An 8,399-nucleotide genomic window follows, 5' to 3' on the forward strand; every position below is an offset into this window, starting at 1 on the left:
AAGGCCTCCTGGAGGAGGTGAGCTCTCAGTAGGGCTTTGAAGGGAGGAAGAGAGCTAGCTTGGCGGATGTGTGGAGGGAGGGCATTTCAGGCCAGGGGCAGGACGTGGGACAGGCGAGAATCAATCAATCAATTAATCATTCAATCAATCGTATTTATTGAGCGCTTACTGTGTGCAGAGCACTGTACTAAGCACTTGGGAAGTACAAGTTGGCAACATATAGAGACAGTCCTTACCCAACAGTGGGCTCACAGTCTAGAAGGGGGAGAATGAGGCCCAGTGAGGAGGTTAGTGGTGGCAGAGGAGCGGAGGGTGCGGGCTGGGCTGGAGAAGGAGAGAAGGGAGGTGAGGGAGGAGGGGGCGAGGTGATGGACACCCTTGAAGCTGAGGCCTGCGGCCTCCCAGCCCACCCTCTCCTTCGTTCGGGGGTCCAGGCGCCCCAACCATCGCCCTCGGCTTGCTCGGGCAAACGTCCAGCCCGGGGGTTGCCCACCCAGGGCTAACAGAGGCCCAAGAGGAGGGCCCCTGGGCACAGTCTCCGCTGCCCTCGGTGGGGAGACCAAAGTCAATCAATCAATCAATCAATCGTATTTATTGAGCGCTTACTGTATGCAGAGCACTGCACTAAGCGCTTGGGAAGTCCAAGGTGGCAACATATAGAGACAGTCCCTACCCAACAGTGGGCTCACAGTCTAAAAGGGGGACGGACCCATTGCACAGATGGGAAAGATGAGGCGCGGCCCGTTAGGGAAGGAGCACCCAGGCGCCCCGACTTCCGGCCTCCTCAGGCTTCTTGACCCCCCTCTTCATTCATTCAGTCGTATTTACGGAGCGCTTACTGTGTGCGGAGCACTGTAGTGAGCGCTGGGGAAGGACAAGTTGGCAACATCTCGATCCGGTCCTCCTCGCACCGGGCGTCATTGGCTCTCCAGGAAACCACCTTAAAAGTAGCAGGTAAATGATCTCGGGGGAGGCCCGGACTAACACACCTGCCACTCATCCAAATATTGAATTCTGATTGGTCGGAGGGGGTGGGGATGGGTGTGTAGTGTGTGTGTGTGTATACACACATATATATACATATATATGTGTGTGTGTGTGTGTGTGTGTGTCCACCTGCCACTCATCCAAATATTGAATTCCGATTGGTCGGAGGGGGTGGGGATGGGGGTGAGTGTGCGTATGTGTGTGTGTGTGTGTGTGTGTGTGTATGTGTCCACCTGCCACTCATCCAAATATTGAATTCTGATTGGTTGGAGGGGGTGGGGATGTGGGGTACGTATGTGTGTGTATATGTGTGTGTGTGTCCACCTGCCACTCATCCAAATATTGAATTCTGATTGGTCGGAGGGGGTGGGGATGGGGGTGCGTGTGTATGTATCCACCTGCCACTCATCCAAATATTGAATTCTGATTGGTTGGAGGGGGTGGGGATGGGGGTGCGTGTGTGTGTGTGCGTGTGTGTGTCTACCTGCCACTCATCCAAATATCGAATTTTGATATTGGTTGGAGGGGGTGGGGATGGCTGTGTTTGTGTGGGGGGGGGGTGTCCACCTGCCACTCATCCAAATATTGAATTCTGATATTGGTTGGAGGGGGTGGGGATGGGTGTGTGTGTGTGTCCACCTGCCACTCATCCGAATATCGAATTCTGATATTGGTTGGAGAGGGTGGGGATGGCTGTGTGTGTGGGGGGTCCACCTGCCACTCATCCAGATATTGAATTCTGATTGGTTGGAGGGGGTGGGGATGGGTGTGCGTGCGTGTGTGTGTGTGTGTGTGTGTGTGTGTGTGTGTGTGTGTGTGGCTGCCGGAGGAGACCAATCGCACGGGGCCCTCAGCCCCCTCCCCTCCCCTCCCCTTGCGGCTGTCGCGGATGGGGTCGGTTCCCAGTTGGTGGGCGGGGGCCGGACAGTTTTTTAGACTGTGAGCCCACTGTTGGGTAGGGACTGTCTCTATATGTTGCCAACTTGGACTTCCCAAGCGCTTAGTCCAGTGCTCTGCACACAGTAAGCGCTCAATAAATACGATTGATTGATTGATTGAAGTGAGGAGGGGGCGGCTGCGGTGGGGGGCCTGGGAATCAACAGGTCATGGGTTCTAATCCCGTAGATTGGGAGCCCATTGTGGGGTAGGGACCGTCTCTCTCTGTTGCCGACTTGCCCTTCCCAAGCGCTTAGTCCGGTGCTCTGCACGCACTAAATACGATGGAATGAATGAATGAATGAATGAATGACCCCGCCACTTGTCTGCTGGGGGACCTTGGCCAAATCACTTCATTTCTCTGGGCCTCAGTTCCCTCATCTGGAAAATGGGGATTCAGACTGTGAGCCCCGTGTGGGACAACCTGATTACCTTGTATGCCCCCCAGCGCTTAGAACAGTGCTTGGCACATAGTAAGCGCTTAACACATGAGATTATTATTATTATTGTATCTACCCCCGCAGCGCTTAGAACAGTGCATGGCACATAGTAAGCGCTTAACACATGCCATTATTATTATTACTATTGTATATACCCCCCAGCGCTTAGAACAGTGCTTGGCACATAGTAAGCGCTTAACACATGCCATTATTATTATTACTATTGTATCTACCCCACCCCAACGCTTAGAACAGTGCATGGCACATAATAAGCGCTTAACACATGCCATTATTATTATTACTATTGTATCTAGCCCCCCCCCCCCCCCCGCAGCGCTTAGACTGGTGCTTGGCACATAGTAAGCGCTTAACAAATGCCATTATTATTATTATTATTGTTATTGTATCTACCCCCCCCCCACGCTTAGAACAGTGCATGGCACATAGTAAGCGCTTAACACATGCCATTATTATTATTACTACTGTATCTACCCCGACAGTGCTTGGCACATAGTAAGCACTTAACAAATGTCATTATTATTATTATTATTGTTATTGTATCTACCCCCCAACGCTTAGAACAGTACATGGCACATAGTGAGCGCTTAACACATGCCATTATTATTATTACTATTGTATCTACCCCCGCCCCCCCTGCGCTTAGAACGGTGCTTGGCACATAGTAAGCGCTTAACAAATGCCATTATTATTATTATTATTGTTATTGTATCTACCCCCCCCCCCACGCTTAGAACGGTGCGTGGCACATAGTAAGCGCTTAACACATGCCATTATTATTATTACTATTGTATCTACCCCCCCAACGCTTAGAACAGTGCATGGCACATAGTAAGCGCTTAACACACGCCATTATTATTACTACTACTGTGTCTACCCAGACAGTGCTTGGCACATAGTAAGCGCTCAACAAATGCCATTATTATTATTATTAATAATGTTATTGTATCTACCCCCTCAATGCTTAGAACAGTGCATGGAACATAGTAAGCGCTTAACACACGCCATTATAATTATTACTATTGTATCTACCCCGGCAGTGCTTGGCACATAGTAAGTGCTTAACAAATGCCATTATTATTATTATTGTTGTTATTGTGTCTACCTCCCCAGCGCTTAGGACAGTGCATGGCACATAGTAAGCACTTAACACATGCCATTATTATTATTATTATTATTATTATTATTATTATTGTATCTATCCCCAGCGCTTAGAACCGTGCATGGCACACAGTAAGCGCTTAACACATGCCATTATTATTATTATTATTGTGTCTACCCCCAGCGCTTAGAACAGTGCTTGGCACATAGTAAGCGCTTAATAGATACCATAATTATTAGTATTATTATTAGAGAAGGGGGGGAGAAAGCAGGGGGAAGGGGCCAGAGGGGAGGGGGAGGAGTGGAGCTCTGAGACTCCACACTCGGGAGGTGGGATTCTAGACTGGGAACCCACTATTGGGTAGGAACCGTCTCTATATGTTGCCAACTTGTACTTCCCAAGCGCTTAGTACAGTGCTCTGCACACAATAAGCGCTCAATAAATACGATTGACTGAACGAACCGGTAACCGGGAGGAAGAAACCAGGCGGTCGAGCTCTCTGGGCTGCTCACGATGAAAGGTCATTTTTCTTTTCCCGGCCGGGCGGGACTTGGAGTGCTCAGTGGAAAGAGTCCGGGCTTTGGAGTCAGAGGTCATGGGTTCAAATCCCGGCTCTGCCAATTGTCAGCTGTGTGACTTTGGGCAAGTCACTTCACTTCTCTGGGCCTCAGTTACCTCATCTGGAAAATGGGGATTAAGACGGTGAGCCCCCCGTGGGACAACCTGAACACCTTGTAACCACCCCAGCGCTTAGAACAGTGCTTTGCACATAGTAAGCGCTTAATAAATACCATCATTATTATTATTATTATGTGAGGTGATGATAGATTGGTGATGGACGCCTTCTTCTTGGAAGAGTCGGGATGAGTGAGGGTCCCGGGGCAGGAGAACCAAAGTGTCTGGAATCTCCTGGGTCCGGGCAGGGAAGAGAAGGGCAGGGATACACGGGAGAGTGGGCCTGGGAAAGGAGAAGATCCTTGGGGCCTCCGATCCCTCCCTGCCAAGCCACCCAGATTTCTGCCTCATTTTTGGTTTTTTTGATAGCATTTATTAAGCGCTTACTACGTGCAAAGCACTATTCTATTGAGAAGGAGAAGGAGGAGAAGGGATTGATTCTGCCCGTTCTGGGGAGAGGATAGGGAAGATTTTCCAATCCGTTATGTGGTAAGGTACTGGAGAGCAGGGAGCCGGCCTTCCAGTTATCATCATCATCATCATCAATCGTATTTACTGAGCGCTTACTGTGTGCAGAGCACTGTACTAAGCGCTTGGGAAGTACAAGTTGGCAACATATAGAGACAGTCCCTACCCAACAGTGGGCTCACAGTCTAAAAGATAATAATAACATTTATAAAGCGCTTACAATGTGCAAAGCACTGGGGAGGTCACAAGGGGCTCACAGTCTTCATCCCCATTTTACAGATGAGGTCACTGAGGCCCAGAGAAGTGAAATGACTTCCCCAAGGTCACACAGCTGACAAGTGGTGGAGTCGGGATTTGAACCCATGACCTCTCACTCTAAAGCCCGGGCTCTTTCCACTGAGCCACGCTTCTTCCTCAATTTTGCGTGGCTCCCAAGTGCTCCCCTCCCACCCCCTAGACTGTAAGCTTGTCGAGGGCAGGGAAGATGCCTGTTTATTGTACAGTGCTAGGCGCTTAGTACAGTGCTTTGCACACAGTAAGCGCTCAATAAATGCCATTAAATATTGTTATGTTGTAATAATAATAATGGTATTTGTTAAGCGCCTACTATGTGCAAGTTCTAAGCGCTGGGGAGGATACAAGGTGATCAGGTTGTCCCACTTGGGGCTCCCAGTCTTCATCCCCATTTTACAGATGAGGGAACCGAGGCTCAGAGAAGTGAAGTGACTTGCCCAAAGTCACCCAGCCGACAAGTGGTGGAGCCGGGATTCATTCATTCATTCAGTCGTATTTATTGAGCGCTTACTGTGTGCAGAGCACTGGACTAAGCGCTTGGGAAGTACAAGTTGGCAACATATAGAGATAGTCCCTACCCAACAGTGGGCTTACAGTCTAGAATTCGAACCCATGGGATTCGAACCCATGACCTCTGACTCCCAAGCCCGGGCTCTTTCCACCGGGCCACGCTGTTTCTCGGTCATGCTGCTTCTCCCAAGGGCTTAGTACGATGCTCTGCACAGAGTAAATGCTCAATAAATACGATTGAATGAATGAATGCTTTAGTGCGTTTTTTCAATTGCTATTGCTGAGGAGAGTAGGGAGGGGAACTTGTCTCTACTTTGAACCGGAGGATCCCAAAATGAGATAATATTGGGATACTTGTTAATAATAATAATAATGGCAAATGATGATTTGTTAAGCTATGTTCAATCGTATTTATTGAGCACTTACTGTGTGCGGAGCACTGTACTAAGTGCTTGGGAGAGCACAAAAAAATAATAGACACATTTCCCACCCACAACGAGCTACGGGCTGGGCATGCAGTATCCTCCTACTAAGAATGTGAGCCCCATGTGGGACCTAATTATCTTATAATAATAATATTATTTATTAAGCACTTACTATGTGCAAAGCACTGTTCTAAGAGCTGGGGGGGCTACAAGGTAATCAGGTTGTCCCATGGGGGGCTCACAGGCTTCTTCCCCATTTTACAGATGAGGGAACTGAGGCCCGGAGAAGTGAAGTGACTTGCCCAAAGTCACACAGCTGACAAGTGGCGGAGCAGGGATTTGAACCCATGACCTCTGACTTCAAAGCCCGGGCTCTTTCCACTGAGACACGCTGCTTCTTCTATATCTACCCTAGCACTTAGTACAGTGCCTGGCACATAGTAAGCTCTTAACGTATGCCACAAGTATTATTATTATTATAATCAGATGGACACAGTCTCTGCCGTACTTAGGGCTTACAGTCTAAGCAATCAAGGCGATATCGACATTATCTCCACTCCCCCAGCCCCTGGTTTTCAGAACGGAAAATGGCGTAAACTGTCCAGGTATCCAGGTGAGGTGGTCTGAAAAGATCTCGAGGAATGGAATCAATCAATCAATCGTATTTATTGAGCGCCTACTGTGTGCAGAGCACTGTACTAAGCGCTTGGGAAGTACAAGTTGGCAACATATAGAGACAGTCCCTACCCAACAGTGGGCTCACGGTCTCCAGAACCTCCCTCGGCCGTTCCAAGATTGAATCCCCTGACAATTAAGTTCTTCCTTGGTCTCGGCGATTCCCTCACTACAACTGAAGATCATTTTTGCTTGTTGAGTTGTCTGGGAACATGAGGAGCGACTGTTCAATGACTTCCTCATAGACGCCCTCCAGAGATAAAAGGCAGGCCCCTTCTATTATAATAATAATAATGGCATTTATTAAGTGCTTACTATGTGCAAAGCACCGTTCTAAGTGCTGGGGAGGTAACAAGGTGATCAGATTGTCATCAATCGTCATCAATCGTATTTATTGAGCGCTTGCTGTGTGCAGAGCACTGTACTAAGCGCTTGTCCCAGGGGGGGCTCACAGTCTTCACCCCCATTTTACAGATGAGGTAACTGAGGTCCAGAGAAGTTAAGTGACTTGCCCAAAGTCACACAGCTGACAATTGGCGGAGCCAGGATTTGAACCCATGACCTCTGACTCCAAAGCCCGGGCTCTTTCCACTGAGCCGCGCTTCTTCTCTAAAAAAAGCTTACTATGTGCAGAGCACTGTTCTAAGCGCTGGGGGTGGATACAAGGTGATCAAGTTGCCTCACATGGGGCTCACAGTCTTAATCCCCATTTTGCAGATGAGGTAACCGAGGCTCAGAGAAGTTAAGTGACTTGCCCAAGGTCACGCAGCAGACATGTGGCAGAGCCGGGATTTGAACCCATGACCTCTGGCTCCAAAGCCCGGGCTCTTTTCCACCGAGCCACGCTGCTCCTCCAGGATTAACGCTCTTGAGTCTTTTTATTGCTCTGGTTGTGTCTCAGCACGTGGATCTGTGTATATCGGTCTCAATCAATCAATCAATCGTAATTATTGAGCGCCTACTGTGTGCAGAGCACTGTACTAAGCGCTTGGGAAGTCCAAGTTGGCTGTGTTGATCGCATTGCATGCCTGTATGTGTGTTTGTGTGCGTGTATGTGTGTTTCTCCCTACCCAACACACACCCCACAGTCTTTTAGACTGTGAGCCCACTGTTGGGTAGGGACTGTCTCTATATGTTGCCAACTTGTACTTCCCAAGCGCTTAATACAGTGCTCTGCACACAGTAAGCGCTCAATAAATACGATTGATGATGATGATGGTGACCTCCTGTGTCCACCTCTTTTCCTTGCTCCCCATAGGACTGTCTTGGCATGACTGGCTCCATTTTATCAGCTTCACACTTGGGTGGCCTGTTGGGCATTTCACTGGCCTGGCCAACCTTTCTTCTCAGTCCCCTCGCCCCCAACACATGACAGTAATAATCTCTATATGTTGCCAACTTGGACTTCCCAAGCGCTTAGTACAGTGCTCTGCACACAGTAAGCGCTCAATAAATACGATAGATTGATTTTAGACTGTGAGCTCGCTGTTGGGTAGGGACTGTCTCTATATGTTGCCAACTTGGACTTCCCAAGCGCTTAGTACAGTGCTCTGCACACAGTAAGTGCTCAATAAATATGATTGAATGAATGAATGAATGAATCACCTTGCTCGTGCCCATCATCTTCCTCCTGCCCATCAATCAACGTGGCTGCTTTTGTATATATCTTCATACATATTTATTACTGTTTATCTTACTTGTACATATCTATTCTATTTATTTTATTTTGTTCATATGTTTGGTTTTGTTCTCTGTCTCCCCCTTCTAGACTGTGAGCCCACTATTGGGTAGGGACCGTCTCTATATGTTGCCAACTTGGACTTCCCCAGTGCTTAGTACAGTGCTCTGCACACAGTAAGCGCTCAATAA

This window comes from Tachyglossus aculeatus, chromosome 10, assembly GCF_015852505.1.
Source record: "Tachyglossus aculeatus isolate mTacAcu1 chromosome 10, mTacAcu1.pri, whole genome shotgun sequence".
Taxonomy (NCBI): domain Eukaryota; kingdom Metazoa; phylum Chordata; class Mammalia; order Monotremata; family Tachyglossidae; genus Tachyglossus; species Tachyglossus aculeatus.